The 15,629-nt window shown below is 46.7% G+C and overlaps 1 long non-coding RNA gene across 1 annotated transcript in view; it reads right to left on the bottom strand.

Moving 5' to 3' along the window:
* Nucleotides 1-2,267: 2,267 nt before the first annotated feature.
* Nucleotides 2,268-15,629, bottom strand: part of LOC142591095 (uncharacterized) — a 35,628-nt gene continuing 22,266 nt past the window's right edge. The window contains exon 3 of the long non-coding RNA XR_012830336.1: nt 2,268-2,542. This is a non-coding gene — a long non-coding RNA (uncharacterized LOC142591095). The remainder of the gene's footprint in view (nt 2,543-15,629) is intronic.

Here is a 15,629-nt window from a genome sequence, read left to right as displayed (position 1 = left end):
ATCTGCGCATTCCTCGGAACTTTACGCTTCATAAAACGTATAGTTTCCGTGAGGCGGCTTGGCAAAACAGCCGAAGACCTTGAAAAATAGGAGCCGATGGGAGCATGTCCGCACTACTCTGCGCCTGTGGGCCTTAGTGATTTTAGAAGAATGGTCCGGTCAGCCGGTTACCAATAAAATGATATTAGTTGAAAGAATGACTTGAGTTACCCAGCCGCAGTGCGCCGGGAAATTTTGGAAGGTTTAAGATGTTAAAGTCTGAGGAAAAGAACGCCGGGTGCTGGGAAGAAAGCGGGTTAGTATTTCATGGGACGTTAAGCTCACTAGCTCGGCGTAGGCGTCGTCGTGGTGGTATACAGAAGTTGAACTAACCTGTGTAGCAGAAGTGCCGCAGTGCATATGCTGGCGTATGGGACATTGAAACGTGCCTGTGACGGTTTTAAAGAAGTGAGAAAGGAATGAAGCAGAAAATAGGAGGGAAACCACAAAAGAAGCGGGAGCGGGTAGGCGTAAACAGGAAGAGGACTCTTACTGTTGATATATGCCTGGAAGTGTGGAAGAAAATATTAAATTGAGCGGTAGCGTAGGGAAGAAACGGAAGCGGGGGAATAGGTGAGTTCAAGGGGAACCGAGGCTTGTCGTGACCTAACGTAATTTCTTTTGCCTTTGTTAATGATATGAAGGATTCAACAGTTAGGCTGCAGTTTCTAGGGATTCTAAGTTCCCACGCGCCAAATTTATTGCCGTATGGTGTAGGCATTTAAACTTCTAGATGAGGTATTATTCCCTGTATTTAATTTCGCCAAGTGAATGGAAATTCGTTTGTAGTATAAAGAGCCTTGCTTCAACGAATATTTGAGCGTGTTCATTGAAGTGACTCACTAATCCTTTACTTAAATTGTGCTGTTTATCTGCGCGGACACTCTCATTTTCTTTTCAGTCTCTTCTTTAAATGTCAGCCGCCGCCGACAACGCCTGCACGTTAGGCCACCCTGCTAACCCATTAAAGCTAACCTGCCGAGCATCACAAGGCCCGGTTTGCAAAGATAGGTCCTCCTCTTGAAACATAGGTCCGTCTTTCTGAGCCACTTTATCCCTGTTTGTAAACTTTATACAACTCAAACTAGGTAATGATGCACGAGTCTCGCGATTGGTAGTATTATACAGGATTTTTTGTAGGAAAGTCATGAAACAGCATTGTACTCACTGCGCATGCTCCGTACGTTGTTGGGTTACTACTGTTTACGTATGCTAGGCTAACATAGGGCATATTTCGAATGCCATTTTTAGCCTTAAGTGCGTTAAACGCAAGCAACCTTGCAGGACAATACGGCGCCCGTCCCTTCATGACATTAAGTTTAACCTACGGCAACGCAAACGTAAGACGTCAGAAGACATGGCGCCGTCTCGTTCCTCGTGCTAGACCTGTCCGAGCCAAGACAGTCTAATAACAAACATCGAGTCGTTTCTGTGTCGAACAGATATTTTCCGTACGTAATATTTACTTACGCGAAAAAGTAGTAGTACCGAACTTGGCGGCACCCATGACTCCTGCTTCGGCGTGAATTCTCGTAATGGCTACACTCAGGCTATCGTTTCTTGTGAGTAACTGTTGAAGTGAGTTTTGGCTTCGTCTAAACTAACCTGAATCGTCAGTCATGAGCGCATAACGCGCGTTCCTAACGAGACACGTCGGCATAGAAACCCCACGATGGTTGCTGATTATTTTGGCTTTGATATGTTTGACAAGAAGAAGCAGACGACACCCTACTTCCAATGCCATCCTTTCGTTTAGGTTCCCATATATTAAACTAGACGTCTTCAAGGGACGCGCACCGCAACGTCCTAAAAAGGTCCTTGCGCATAACGTTCGCAAGGCAGAAAACGCCGTTCTCAAACCACCTAATGTTGACGGCAATGTGCCTACAGCTTGGCATTGGGCGGTGTTCGGTATAACGGTTTGTGCCCAAGCTTGGATAAAATACACTTTGAACTTCAAGCTCACCTTATCACTTTGAAATGTTCCTGCCACTTTGAACCGGAAAAGAATTAAAAATCGGAATATTTAGCTATAACAAATCATTAGGCCGTGAGAACTTACACTCAAGTTGGTCACGTGGCAGCGGCGCAATGCGCATTCTGTGATGGAAAAGTCAGACGATGCCGCATAGTCCTTGCGAAGTAGACCTCTCTTTTTTTTCAATAACGTTTTGGTAATACAGTCTATATTCTGGGTAAATCCATGAGTAAGCAGCAAACAAAAAACATTGCGGACTTTATACGCAATTTTTATTACGCATACAGTTGCGTGAATTTGACCCCATCAACATTCTGCTACACAGCTCCTGAATCATGCATACCCTAACATATAAATTCCATGAAGAGATGATTTTGTAGAACAAGCAGAGTTTTCCGAATAATGCCGTTTTATCCTTGTGTTGCTGATCGGGGGCAAGAACCACAGCAGAGAGGCCAAACTACGTTAGCTCTAGTTGGTGGCGCCCCGGGGGGCCCTGCGTTGCATCCGGCCGTATCTTGGCACCTGTATTGAAAATTATTCTATTACTTGTACACCCGCACAACACAACCATATACAACAAGTAGCATCATTTGTGCTTAATAAACTGGTAATGATGCATAAGTATTCTCGGAGGGGGGGGGGGGCGATCTCTTCAGCCCTGTCACGCGAAAAGTGTAATGCTTTGAATCTGCATGAAAACTTGTAATTTGCAAACTTAAGGCATATGATTGTTGTGGTAGTGTAAATCTCGATGATTGGTACCTTTTAGGCGATGAACAACAATCGAAAGCAAAAAAAAAATAACAAGAGAATACCCATACAGATAACTTGGCTCCTTAGACAATGCATGGGCAAGATTATAGAAGGGGTGAGTCAACTGAAATATTTTGTTGGGTCAACTTGAAATTTGGAGGTGAGCTACTTAAAATCTGTGGTGGGTCAAATAGAAATTTGGACATGGGCCAAATTCAAGTTGGACTTTGCCCAACTTGAAATTTGAATGTGGTCCAATGAAATATGGCTCTGGGCCGAGTTGAAATCTGGGGGTGGGCCAACGGAAATTTGGCTCTGGGTCGAGTTAAAATCTGGGGGTGGGCCAACTGAAATTTGGGGTTGGGCAAACTTCAATTAGGGGGTAGGCCAACTCGAAATTTGGGCGTCGCCACACTTAAATTTGGGGATGGACCAATGTGACATTTGGACACTGCCAACAGCAATTTTTGGGTGGGCCGACATGAAATTTCGGGGTCGGTCAACCTAAATTTGAGGGTGGGCCAACATGACATTTGGGGGTGGGCCAACTTAAATTTGGGGATGGGCCAAGTTGAAATGTTGTGATGGGCCAGCTTAAATTTACGTGCGGGCCGACTTAAAATTTGGCGGATGCGTCGAATTAAATTTGGAAGCGGGCAAACATAAATTTGGGAGGGCCAACGTGAAATTTGGACGTGGGCCAAGAAAATTTCGGAAGTGGGTCAACTTAGATTGGAGGGTGGGCCAACTACAAATTTGGGGGTCGGCCAATTTATATTCTAGGGTGGGCGCACCTAAATTCGGAGATGGGCCAAGGTAAATGAGAGTCTGGGCCAACTTAAATTTGTGGTTGGGCTGATTTGAAATTTAGCGGATGGGCCACCTTAAATTTGGGGGCAGGCAAGTTAAACATTACGGTGGGACAACTTGAAATTTGGGCACGGGCGAACTTGAGATTTTAGGGTAGCCTTCGACTCCTGCGAGTTATTAGTACCTCGAGGACAAGCCAGCGCGTTGAGCCGCTTGGCGCGTTTTCACTGGGTTTTACAAAGGCCCAGTCAGAACACAGGTGAGAGCTGGCAAACAGGCCTGTGAGAGCGACAGTGAGGGTGACGTAGCATCGCGACGATGCATTCTCCCCTCACGCAGCGCCTCATGCGCTACTGCAGCAGCTGCTGTACCCTTTCGGCGGCTCTGCTCCGTCGAGGTGCGCTGGTGCCCGCCGCTCCAGCTCATTTGATACGTTTGCATTGAAGGCGCCGGATGCGGCAAGAAAATCTGAAAATTTTCTACTAAAACCTAAACACTGCTTGCCCACGGAGAGACAATGGGTAGATGCGCAAAAGCTAGGAAACGCAAGCAAGCAAAACTAAAAAAAATGAAGTTACAGCTAGGCCGAACAATGCTTACGGATTAGTAGACAATTTTCTGAGTTTCTGTAACTTTTTTGTTCCAGCTGCGTTCGGTGCTGCTGCACCACGTGTTCATTACTACTGCGATATCAGTTATGGGAATCATTAAAATGCGTTCAGGCCACCATCGCCACCGTCGTGCTGTCAGAGTAGAGCGCTGCAAAAGCCAGGGCTGGCCCTAAAGCCTAGGCCCGGGCTAGAGCGCCGGCCAGGCACGGGTCGGGTAACCAATTGTTCTTTCGGGTGGGGGCCGGCCTCTGGCCTAGTAGCCTCGGGATTGTCGGGCCAGGGCCTCAATTAGGTTCAGATTAGGTCCGGGCATGCTATTTTCATCGTATCTCGGATCAGGACGAGTGTTTTTCTCAACTACGAAGCTTTCATTACAAGAAATTTGTATGCGCTGCCTTTGTAACTACGAGCTACATTTGGGTGCATGATGATGATGATGATGATGAAAAACTTTATTTATCCCTCTTTAAAGGGAAGGGGGCCATGGAATAGAGGGTGGGGGGAGGAACTACTTGAAGTAGGCCTCCTTTATCCTCTCAGCCCACTCCAGGATGGCCTCCTGAAGATCGGGCCTGGAGCTGCGCAAGGCAGCCTCCCACTGCTCCTCACTAGATATTAATTGCTTGAGGAAAGGGGGAAGGGGGTGCTTAGGGCACCCCCACATGATATGGTTTAAGTCTGCTCTGGGAGATACACAGAATTTACAAGAGGGAGAAAGGTAAATGGCGGGATGAATGCGGTGGAGGAGGTAAGGGGACGGAAAGGTGCGAGTCTGCAGCTGTCGCCACAGAACTTCACACCTACGCGGGGATTTGCCCATGAGTGGCGGAAAGGTTAAGCGGTCTAATCTGTAGTGTGTGCAGATTTCGTGGTAAGTAATAAGTCGATCCCGCGCTGTAAACGGCGCCTCCTCCGTGGCGAGGTCCGACGCATGTGATGCCTGAGCCCGGACTGTAAATCCTCGGGCTCTGGCATGAGCCGCCTCGTTTCCGGCAAGGCCCGCATGCGCGGGAGTCCAGATTAATGCCACAGTTTGATTGAAAGGATGAGCCAAGAGGAGAGAAAAAGCTGGCTTAGAGACCCTACCCGCTCTGAAGTTATGTATGGCTGCTTAAGAGTCGCTAACGATAACTGATGAATTTGGAATTGTGAGGGCCAGGGCTATGGCCGCTTCCTCCGCCTCCTCCGAGGAAGATCCAGGAATGGAGGCGGCCGCAGCGACCTGCCCGTGAGAGTTAATGACTGATATTGCGTAATGATTTCTGTTCCCATATTCGGCTGCATCAACATAGAGCACGTCTTTAGAGGTGGAGAATCGTTTTTGGAGAGCCTTTGCTCGCTGCCTCCTGCGCTGTTTGTGATGCACAGGGTGCATGTTTTTAGGAAGTGGGGGGATGCAGAGGTTCTCGTGTATGTGATGTGGAATGGTGTATTTAGTCTTGATGATGGATGCCGGAGTGATAGAAAGAGTTTGTAGAATGTGTGGACCTGTTGCGGTGTTAGAAAGCCTGCTATATTGGGATGTAAGGTGGGCTTCTGTGAGTTCAGAAAGTGTGTTGAAAGTTCCAGTAAGCATTAGCCTTTCAGTGGAGGTACGTATGGGGACTCCGAGAGCGAATTTATATATTTTGCCTAAAAGAGTGTCGATCTTATCTGATTCTGATTTAAGGAAATGTAGATATGGTGTTACGAATGTAATCTTACTGATAACGAAGGCCTGAATCAAGCGGAGAAGTTCGGCCTCCTTTAGTCCGCCATGTTTATTGGAGACTCGCCCTAGAAGACGCAGGGTGTGATCGACTGTGGTCTGGAGTGTATGTAGAGTATATGTGTTGAGCCGGTTGCTTTGAATGTGTAAACCGAGCACCCGGAGCCTGTCCACTCTAGTAACGGGGATGTGGTTTAGGATTACCTCTATGCTAGGCATGTGTTTTCCGGTCCCCCGGTGGGATGGCAGAAGTAGCAGCTCGGATTTTTGAGGGGAGCATGTGAGATTCATAGCCCCGGCATGAGCCACGACGGCGTCTGCTGCGGCCTGTAGAGTGTCTTGAATCTTTCCGTCGGAGCCGCCAGTCGTCCAAAGAGTGATGTCATCGGCATAGAGTGAAAACTTGAGATCAGGAATAGACCGCAATGCTTGCGCCATCGGCATCATAGAAAGATTAAAAAGAAAAGGGGACGGCACTGAGCCTTGGGGCGTGCCGTAGCTACCTAAAGCGTATGAAAGGGATTGCTCTGTGCCTATGTGTATCGTTGCGGTACGGTTGGATAAGAAGGTACATATGTAGTCATATGTCTTTCCGCCAACCCCAATGAGATTAAGCTCTCGGAGGATGGCGGAATGTGAAACGTTATTGAAGGCGCCGTGGAGGTCCAGACTGAGAATTGCTTGCGTATCTAGACTGCTATTGGGTGTAATGATGTCATGCTTCATTCGAAGCATGATATCTTGGCATGAGAGAGATTGATGGATAAAGATTGTTGTCCTCCATGTATTTACTGAGTCGGTTGAGGATGACGTGTTCGAGTGTTTTACCTAGACAAGAGGTTAGTGATATAGGCCTGAGATTAGAAGTGTTGAGTGGTTTGTTTGGCTTTGGGATAAAAATTACCCTGGCATCTTTCCACGAACTAGGGAGGGTGCCAGTGTCAAAGCAGTGATTGAAGTATGCCGTGATGGCTGTGACAGAGTTGTCGTCTAGATTGCGGAGTATTTTATTGTTAATAAGGTCGGGGCCTGGTGCTGACATTGTGCGCAGGGTGGCGAGGGCATGGCGAACCTCTGCTTCCGTGATAGCGGCGCTAAATAGGTCGTTGGGTTCGCCAGTATATTTTGGCATGTCATACTTCTGAGCGGGAGGCAGATGTTTATGGCGGAGGTCGTCGAAGAATCCGTTGAGATTGTTTTTGTGTTCATGTAGCAGTTTGTTTATGCTATGGTTGTGGTGTGTGCGCGATGTGGTAGGGTCTAATAAGTGTCGCAAGAGTTTCCATGTGCGCTTGTTATCGAGGTTGTCATGCATGCTTTCACACACCTGGTCCCACTGCTGGCAGGCCAGTTGTGTGGCGTACTCCTGGATCTGGAGGTCTAATTTGGCAATTCTGAGTCTTAGTTTTCGGTTGAACCGTTGCCTCTTGCACCGTTTGAGAAGAGACTGTTTGGCTTCCCACATGTGTAGAAGCTTGGAATCAACCGTAGTGAGAGCGGTTTCGGGGGGCAGAGTGGTAGTGTGCGTCTGGGCGTCTGCGTGTAGTTGCTGAACCCATTCTGAAATGTCTTGAATGTTTGTGGGAGCTGATATCTGGCGGGCCTCTCGAAAATTGTCCCAATTGGTAAGGCTGAAGCGTTTGGGTGCAAAGGGTTTGTGTTTGAATTGTAGTGTGATGGTAATGATGTAATGGTCGCTGCCGAGGTTAACTTGTGAGTTGTGCCATGTGACGTGTTGGATTCTGTGTGTAAGCGTAAGATCGGGGGAGGTGTCCTTAGCTACGCTATTGCCTAGCCTGGTTGGTGCATCGATGTCGTTATGTAATGTGAGTCTGTGGTCTTGTATGTGGATCCATAGGGCTCTGCCCTTAGGAGTAGAAACGGAGTGACCCCACAAATGGTTGGGTGCGTTGAAATCTCCAAGGATTAGGAGGGGGTGGTGGGTGGCAGCGGCAATAGCTTGAGCGAAAAGGGAGTCAAAGCGGTGATGTTTGTCTTGTGGACGACTATAGATATTGAGAATGTAAAGGCCAGGTGCATTATTTTTGCGAGGAATAATTTCTAGAAAATCGTGCTCTATATCGATGCTGTCGAATTGGGAGTGATTGGCAGTGAGGTGCTTTTGTATAAGAATTGCCGTACCGGGCCGGGAGACCTTATTCTTCTGATAGACATTATAACCTGGGAAGCTGATTAGTCCGTGAGTTTCCTGAAGCACAATGACAGCTGGGAGATTAGAAGAGGAGGCTAGAAACTGCTGGAGGTGTGCTTTCTTTTTTCGAAACCCCCTACAGTTCCACTGCCACACTTCAAACTCGGAGCGGGTCGGGTTATTGGCCATTGTTAAGCGGAGCTGGTGGGGAGGCGGATCGAGCAGGTGCAACTATGTTAGGATGATTCGCGGTGACTCCAGCTATCCAACTTGTAGTTTGTTGGATGTGTGCTTGTACGAATTCAATAAATTTGTCTAGCTTTTCATTCCTGGCTGTGTAATCTGTATTGATTGTTTCAATTGCAGTGAGTACATTATGGAATTTAGTCTCCAAAGCGGTTAGTCTGTCGTTATAATTTAAGATTGTCTCGTCTAGGGTGTCCTCTGATCGCGGAGTCCTCGGAGTTTTACGTTTGCTGGGGGGAGGGTGAGGCGGTTCCCGTTCAGTGGAGGGGCTAGTGTCCATGGGGCGGTGTGAAGAGGTTTCAGGTAGGGCTGATGGATGATGAGTCGAAAGGGTCGTGTTAGAGAGAGGGGCTTCAGAGGTTGAAGTAGAGGGGTGACGAGGTTGGAGTTCTAATTTAAGTCTTTGAATTTCGGCTTTTAGAATTGCATTTTCTTCAAGGAGGGATTCATTATTAGCAGTCTGGTTTGAGGAGCAGCTGGAAGAGGCTACCTTAGTCCAGCTTACCTGGGGTGGGTTGCGCGAGGAGTTGGCGAGAGTAGGGCTTGATGATAGAGCTGGCCAGGCGACGTCTTGGGTTGCAATAGCCAGGCCCGCGGTCCTTGCTTTTGCTCCGACTTCTTCGCCGGCTTGAGTCGCGAGTGCGGTCGAGACTGGGAGTTCGGTTGGTGGGTGAGGTGTCTTGTTTGTGCCTGGGACGTTTATGGCGCGGTTTGAACCTTTGTTTGCACAGTGAGGAGACGGTTTGATGGTTTCCGTTGCACACAACACATATCGGGTCACATTCGTGGTCCATGGGTGCGTCTTTCATTCCACACTTGGGGCAGAGTGTGTCCGTGGCATTAGTGCAGACGTCCTGGCGATGACCAATCCCGCGGCATCGGGTGCAGGCTTCTACCTTCTGCCTGAAGGGGCGGCATCGAAGTGAACAGCCGTCGTAGTTGACGTAGAAAGGGATGATTTCGCCTTGGAATATGACCATGATGGTTTCAGTATTGCCCAGGCGTCGTGCACCACCAATAATCAATGTTGGGTTGCATCTGCGGAGGGTTGAGGCGATGTCATCTTCTGAGTAATCTGGGGGCAAGTGAATGCATCCTCTGCAGGTATCGATGGGATCGGCCACATGGGTGGCGACTTCGTAAGGGTTACCATTGAATTGCAGACTCTGGATATTGTGGTAGAGATCTGCACGTCCCATGTCTGGTGTGCTGATTAGAACGGTATTGTTGATGGTGTTGACACGAATTTGGTCAGAACTGGTGCGGTCGGTGATAGGGAGCCCGGCAGCCTTGAGGATGACTTGTCTGAGGATGCATGCATGGATTCCAGCGCAGTTGAGGCCCCCACGAACTCTTAGGATGATTTTATAATCGCTGCGCGGCAGCAGCGGGGGCTTCGGTTCTGCTCTTGATTGAGTCCTATGAGCCACTGTGGGGTATGCTGGTGGCGAAGGATGCAGACGCTGTTTCGAGAGGTTATTGTGGATCTCGCGCCAGGTGCGCGTGCCATCGCGCTCCGTTCCTGCGCCCATGCTAGGCGGAGCTAGGCCCAGCAGCGAGACGGTCAGCCGAGAGCCCTAAAAAGGGCTGCGGCTCGCGTAAGGGACGTCGGAGTTGCTAAAGGAACTGTCAAGAAGTGCCGATAACACTCACATAGGTCCAGGCAGGAAATCAGGCTCTTGAAGCGATTGGGTAGGCACAAAAATGAAAAATGCAGGAGCCGAGGCAACATGCGACCGCTCGCACCCATTTCCCATGCATGAACCTTCCTCCGCAGTGCGGGATTCCGCAGGGCTGGTTTACCATGTTCATGGAGTATACCTGTGTTGCGAGTTTACGGTGAATTCTCCTCCCGCTGCTACCTGCTGGCCTCATGGTTAGCTCAGATAGCAAAGGGAGAGGCCCGGAAACGCGATGGCCGCGGGTTTGAATCCCTAACCAGGACGAACTTTTCTTCAAGCGGGAAGTTTGCTTTATGAGAAATCTCTGTGGGCTTCCTTTGTAGCTTCGTGCTAAATACGGATGTGTGATATTTTCTTCATTCATGAACCTTTCTCAACCTTGCGGGATTCTGCAGAATTAATTTGCAATATAAAGCTCTGGTCAACATTGCTCTCACGATGTTAAGACCTTGGATTTTAAGAAGTGATCCTGCTCAGACGAGATACGGACGACCTGAAGTTCGAATGGAAGTAAATTAAATTATGGAGTTTTACTTGCCGAAACCCCTTTCTGATGATTCCGCAGTGGACTCCTGAAATTTAGACCACCTGGGGTTGTTTAACGTGCACCTAAATCTAAGAACACTGGTGTTTTTTTGCATTTTCGCCCCTACCAAAATGCAGCCGCCGATGCCGGGATTCGTTCCCGCGACTTCGTGCTCAGCAGCCCCACACCATAGCCACTGAGCAACCACGGAGGGTCGAATGGAAGTAATGCTGTGATTTTTACTGAGGCCCCGCCTGTAAACAAGCTGTAGAGCATTATGGCGGTTGGGAAGGGCGGCTAAGGACAAATTTCAAGAGTTAGTTGCTTGCTTTTCAATGTCGTTGAAGAGAGTGGAAACTATTTGAATAGTGAGAGACTCGCTGCAAAAGGAAAGCACTCCTAAACAGCTTTCAGTTGTCCAAATTATCCTTCCTATTGTAACCACAAGAGGAAATAATTTAAGTAGTTTCAGTACATCTGGTTACATTTTTCCAGAGGAGGGAACCCGTATAAAGGCAGTCATTTACAATAATTTGTTGTTGCACAAAAGTATGTAGATTTTCGGCTGGAGTCATTGATATGACGCCTCGCTCTGCCCTGTGCAAGTTTATTTTAATAGAAAAAGACGTCAACGAAATAAATTTTAAGTGAGTTCATAGAGCATTGAAATAAAGTGGTTTCAAGTAAGTTCTGCAATATTCATTAACAAATAATTTGTGCGGTATGGGACAGAGCAAATTTTTACCGGTCGCCATTTTTTTCTTCACTGTTTATCCTAGCCAGTTCAATATTCGGTCGTAGTTTATCGCCAAATTAGTCAAACTAATAAAGTGTACATTTTCAAGTGCCCATTGTTCTTCGACAAATAATTTTCTCAGCGAATTTTTAGATGTTATGTTCAGGCGTTTGGGCTCAGCCCTGTTGTTTGCAGTATTGTATGCTTTTCCAGCACTGGGTGGGTTGCCTACGAATTTACGTGAAAAAACAATCTCATATTGCAATGTGACGAGAAAAAATAGCTACCTTACCTACGCTGTACATGTACTGTGCTTAACGCCCTACGTGATAAGATAACAGTAGACAGAGCCCCAAACTAGCTCATACTGCTAAAAATGATGGCTAAATTGACAACATTATAACGAAACCGAATAAAACAATAAAATTTCTATAATCCATGTGGCAATATAAAGAAATATAGTCACAAGAGTAACAAATAGCCAGTGCAGTCACAAGAGACGAGGAATAACTTTGCAAACGGCCAAGCAAAGGGTGCGAATATAATGAACTTTGAGGTGTAATAACGACAGAAATACGGAAAAAGAATGAACATGCTCGTTGGAAAGGAAAAAAGACACCGGAAAGCTAGGGGACCAAGGAGATACAGAAACCAACATACGTACGACAGAAATCATCCCGAGAGCACAAGCAGACAAAAAAGCGGAGTTTCCGCAGGATGAAGTAGCCAGAATATGGTAGATATACCGGGAGAAAATTGTATGCTTCAAATACTGCTTCAAGGAAAGAGTAAAAGTGAAGTGAACGTTGGTTGTCAGAAATATTTGATAAAATAAGACCGCGGCTATAATATTTTGGAAGCACATAAACTTATTAGGAAAGAAGTCTCGAACAATACAAGAACATATCCTAGACGAAGGTGGAAACAAACTGGAAGGGGACGCGTCATCAAATTACATCTGAAAAATAGCAGCCGAATCTTTCCAAGGCAATGACGAGGTTGTACTTGAGGAAAACAAAGAGCATGAAAGAGAACCAGTTGGAAAAGGTGGTGGTGCTGAGAAATTCCAAATGCAAAAAACCCGAAGAGAAAATTCCGCTGTGCACAGCCAGCAGGCTAAACGACGTTTACGTTAGGCTGATTATTGAGCTAGGACCGAAAAGTACGGAAGCTCTGTTGAAAGCAGTGGAAGAAAGTTTAAAAGATAGAGAAATGGCAGAGAGTTTGCGACTAAGTAAAACAAAGTTAATTTATAAAGATAAAGGGTAGAAATATTTCATTCATTTACACCTTTGACCATTACATAGGTACTGTACAGGCTAGCAATGTAGGCAATAAAGTTAAAGCTGAAAGCATGGGCAAAGAATAATGGCATTTTGGCACAATTTCAAAATGGCTTCAGAATACGTAGGCATCTGGATAACTTAATTGTCGTTACTCAGTGTACTGAATTATCCAGACTAGAAATAAAACCACTATATGTGGCCTTTTTAGACATCACAGGAGCGTATGGCAACGTAGGCCGCAACATTTCATGGGATATTGTGAAAGGGGAAAGCCTGGGCGACCGTTGCATACAGCTTTTGAGAGATATTTGCCTAGAAAATACTATTTTCGTTGAAAGGGAAAAGATGAGGCGTGAGGAGAAAGTTGATATCAATAAGGGACTGAGCAAGGGTTGCTCTTTATCCCCACTGCTGTTTATGATGTACAAGTTGAGGATAGAAAGGCCACTAGAGGAAAGTAATATCGGGTTTAATTTCTCATACAAAGAGTTCGGTACAGTAGTAGTGCCACCCGCCGCGGTTGCTCACTGGCTATGGTGTTGGGCTGCTGAGCACGAGGTCGCGGAATCGAATCCCGGCCGCGGCAGCCGCATTTCGATGGGGGCGAAATGCGAAAACACCCGTGTGCTTAGAATTAGGTGCACGTTAAAGAACCCCAGGCGGTCAAAATTTCCGGAGTCCTCCACTACGGCGTGCCTCATAATCAGAAAGTGGTTTTGGCACGTAAAACCACAAATATTATTATTAGTAGTAGTAGTGCCACAGCTTCCTGGTTTGTTTTACGCGGACGAAATTGTGTTGCTAGCTAACAAGCAAAGTGAACAAGCAAAGTGATATCCGAAGTTTGGCTAATATCTGTGAACAGGAAGCCGATAAGCTAGGTCTGAAATTTAGCGTTAAAAATTATGTGTTATGGTATTCATTGAAAACAGTGAACAGACAGTGACTATACAGGGCCAAGAAATTCCTTGGTATATGGGTAAACGAATGCAATAGATATGTGGAAACACAGGAAAAAACCATAAGAGCAAAGTGGAAGAGAAATACGTCCATAATGAAACACAAAGCGCTCTGTGGATGCAACAGGTAAGAGGGGTTCCGGGGTATGCGGAATAGTTTAATGGTTTTAGGACTTACATTTGGAAATGCGGTTGTTTGCTTGAAATAAGGGGTATAATCAGGACTAAACAGCAACCACTGGTCTGTGGGACGCCTCATATTGAGCGCTCACGGGAAGACTGCTGAAGAAGCTTTGTAGGGCAATATGGGCTGGAGAACCATTGAAGTGTGAGAAGCTCACAGTAAAATTGATTATGAAGAAAGACTGAAGAATACGGAAGAAAGTAAATGGGCTAGGACAGTGTTGAGGTATTTGTGCACGAAAAGTACTGATTCACAGTGGAGAAATGAAGTAGGAAGCTTACCAGCAAGTATGCCACCTGCATGGTGAGCAACATGGCCGCAAAAAAACTCAAGCGAAAAAAAAAAGGCTGAGATAACCTCATGGATAGCGGCAATGGAAAAGAAACGGGCTATGAGTAACTACTTAAGAAAAAAGACAATATCAGGAAAGAAACAATTTATGGTAACTCAAAGGCAAGGTCATTTCTTTTCTAAGCGAGATCAGGATCCCTTAGAACATGCACTCATAAAGCGAGGTATAAGAAGGTACAAGAAGCACGCGCTTGCTACGGTAAAGCTAGAGAAACAATGGAGCAGGTTTTATTAGCCAGCGAAGATATCTGCTTAGCTGTCAACTTAAACATCTCTGGAGTCTCTGGGTTCAGCCAAAGCAGGGGGAAAGTACAATAAGGCGTACAATAACAACATTACCAATAAGTGTTCAGAAAGTTCGGTGATGTGAATTCGCCGTGTTTCTTTTTCTTTTTTTAGCCTACGTAGGACATTATGCAATACAATAACAAGAGCTTGGTGGCACAACTCACCGCCCCGTTCCAAAGGGAACGCTCATAGCATCCATTCGTTCAGCCAGCCAGACATTACATGGCGATGCATGCAAAAAAAAGCAAGAAAGAGGATTCCGGTTGCCCCATAATGTGTTTTCCGCCCATGCAGCGGCACGCCATGCATTCCGGAGACCACGCGCGGGCTTTGCAGTGACGCCGCTATATGACGCAAAGTGTTCGTACAGCAGGCCGAGAGAGCAGTCCCGCTGCAGTACACGCCTCATACGTAAGGAGTTTCGTCGGTGGCAATATGTTCTGATGCTATATTCCTTGAATGCTAAGCGCACTGTCGCCAACAGTAGTCTTCAAATACACTCTGCCGAATTTTTTTAACGCGACCAGAAGTCCTGACTTCTCAGGTGAGTAGGTGAATCCTGGGGCTGCTGCATACTCGTTTACTCTGTTTACAGCTACTTTTAGTGGATCCTAGAAAGTGCCGTCAGACACCATGGTCCACCAGATTGGTACATCACTGTCACGCACGGCATGTTGCACGCTTAGGAGTTTGTGTAGGTGCGCTAGTCGCCTTTCAATGGCTCCGTTGGACAGAGTGAGTTAGAGAATGAAACTAATTGCTAAAAGCAAGGGTGGTCACTTCAACCGGCAGCTGACCTAGTGACAGACTGATTCAAACTTACGAGTCATGACTAAAAGGACTCCGTACGCACTTAACAGCCGACACGCTGCGCCAGCGTGCTAGAGCTATGGGCAAACAATCCGCTTGGTAACCTGCTTCTATAAACAATGATACACTAAACAATAAGCTCACATAAAAGAAGTAAAATATAGCTTACCGGAAAAATTCTGGCAATGATTACCCTAGTACTTTTTTTCAATTCATTCACTCGATTTGAATCAACCAGTGAAAGCCTTCATCCATGCCCAGGTCTTACGGATTCCTTTCCCTAACACCATGCACCCACGCGCAATCAATCACTTTCGACACTTTCAGCAATCATGAGAAACATAGCACACGGCTCCCCAGGGCATCGACTAAAGCGAACTAAACGCATCAATTTTCCGGAGAGGCCAATGAACGCTGCACACAGGAGTGACAAAGGTGACGTGAAATACACGGCGCACTAAGAGCAACACATTTTGTGTTAAATTGTTTGGAATTCTGCTACCACGG

This window comes from Dermacentor variabilis, chromosome 8, assembly GCF_050947875.1.
Source record: "Dermacentor variabilis isolate Ectoservices chromosome 8, ASM5094787v1, whole genome shotgun sequence".
Taxonomy (NCBI): Eukaryota; Metazoa; Arthropoda; class Arachnida; order Ixodida; family Ixodidae; genus Dermacentor; species Dermacentor variabilis.
Note: the sequence above shows the minus strand (reverse complement) of the source record. Positions and strands in the feature narration are given on the sequence as shown.